Here is a 1,992-nt window from a genome sequence, read left to right as displayed (position 1 = left end):
CTGACAGTTAAGGATAAATACACTTAATTTAAGATTTTTGACTTATTTCTAGATTGTTTTTGCAGTGCATTGGCGAAACATCTGGTTTTTCCAGTGAGCAAACCTGTTTGCTCATCTCTCAGCTTGTGTTTCTTCTTATCCTTTCATTTCGCCCTGATCTTTACTTTCTCTTGTTTCATCTTGCAGCGTCTCGCCCTCCTTGTTGTGAGGAAAAACTCTCCTGTTCACCTGACTGTTCCGGTGGGGGGGGGGGGATCATGGTAATCTCAAGCCGATTAGGCCTCTTATCTGCTCAGCTCTGGTTATGTGCTTTGGTCCAACAAAAATACTGAGCAGAGTTGGCCTCCTTACCGTTCCTGCAGACTTTCCCCCCCCCCCATGTGCTCCCAGTAAGTCATGCCGGCTTTGATATCAGGGCCTCTCATTCCTCATGGTGGGAGTTTGTATGAAATGTGGCTTTCAGCTCAGATGCACATGATATTAGAGGCTTGAGTGTGAAGAGGAGGGATAAACACGGCCACGCTGGTTATTATCTATCAATATGTGGGCTCAAAGGATCATGGGTAAGTTATTTGCATGCTGTGAAGTCAAATCTCAAGCTGCAGCGGATCTGAGGCCCGATACGCTTCAAAACCAAGAGAGGCGGAATCCATACACTGGAAAAAATAGAAATTTTTTCTTAAAATAAATGCAATTGCTCTTGGATTGAGGAGGTAAAAGAGACATTTTGCCAATGGAACAAGACAATTTACACTTAAAATAAGAAAACACAATTGTATTGTCTTATTTCAAGAGCATATTATCTAATTATCTTATTTTAGGAGTAAAAATACTCATTCCATTGGCAAACTACCTCATTTACCAACTCAAATTAAGGATAAATACACTTAATTTAAGACATTTTTACTCTTTTCCAGATCGTTTTTCCAGTGTAAACAGCTGCCCTGCAAAAAATGCAATCTAAACAAGTCATTTTCTCGTAAAATAAGTGCGTTTTGTTTTGAATTGAGGAAATAACTGAGATGTTTTGCCAATGGAACAAGACAATTAGCATTTAAAATAAGAAAAAAACAATTGCATTGTCTTATTTCAAGTGCATATTATCTAATTATCTTATTTTAAGAATAAAAATACTCATTCCATTGGCAGATAATCTCAATTACCTACTAATATTAAGGGTAAATACAATTAATCTAAGAAAGTTTTACTTATATGTAGATTGTTTTTGCAGTGTGTAAGGGAGCACTGGAAAAACAAATCTAGAAATTAGTAAAAAAGTATTAAATTAAGTGTATTTACCCTTAATTTGAGGAGGTAGATGAGATCGTTTGCCAATGGAATGATTATTTTAAGGGTTTAGGACTTTTTTTTAACACAGAGCTGTGCTGAATAGTTTAATGAATAAAATCTCTGTATGAGATTAAAAACAGATTCATGTTATCTTTGTTTATTATTGTAATCCCTTCAATGACCCTAAAAACCAGAGTTTGTTCGACTAAAACCAAACAAAGAATCTGAATGACATCACTGGAGAAAAAAACGATATCTGGATAAGTCATTTTTTCTTAAATTAAGTGCATTTGTTCTTTAATTGAGGAGGTAAAAGAGACATTTTGCCAATAGAACCAGATGATTTTAACTTGAAATAAGAAAACACTAATGCATTTTCTTATTTTAAGTACATGTTGTCGAGTTATTTTATTTAAAGAGTAAAAAGACGTCATTCCACACTGGAAAAAATGGAAATCTAGATAAGTCATTTTTTTCCTAAAATAAGTGCATTTTTTCTTGAATTTAGGAGGTAAGTAAGACACTTTGCCAATAGAACAAGACAATTTACATTTAAAATAAGAAAAACACAATTTAATTGTCTTATATCAAGTGTATATTATCTGATTACACTATTTAAAGTGTAAAAATCCTCATTCTATTGGCAAATCATCTTATTTACCTACTTGAATTTTCAGAATCAGAATCGGGTTTATTGCCATT

Source organism: Cyprinodon variegatus, unplaced genomic scaffold, assembly GCF_000732505.1.
Source record: "Cyprinodon variegatus isolate N-32 unplaced genomic scaffold, C_variegatus-1.0 Scaffold316, whole genome shotgun sequence".
Taxonomy (NCBI): Eukaryota; Metazoa; Chordata; class Actinopteri; order Cyprinodontiformes; family Cyprinodontidae; genus Cyprinodon; species Cyprinodon variegatus.
Note: the sequence above shows the minus strand (reverse complement) of the source record.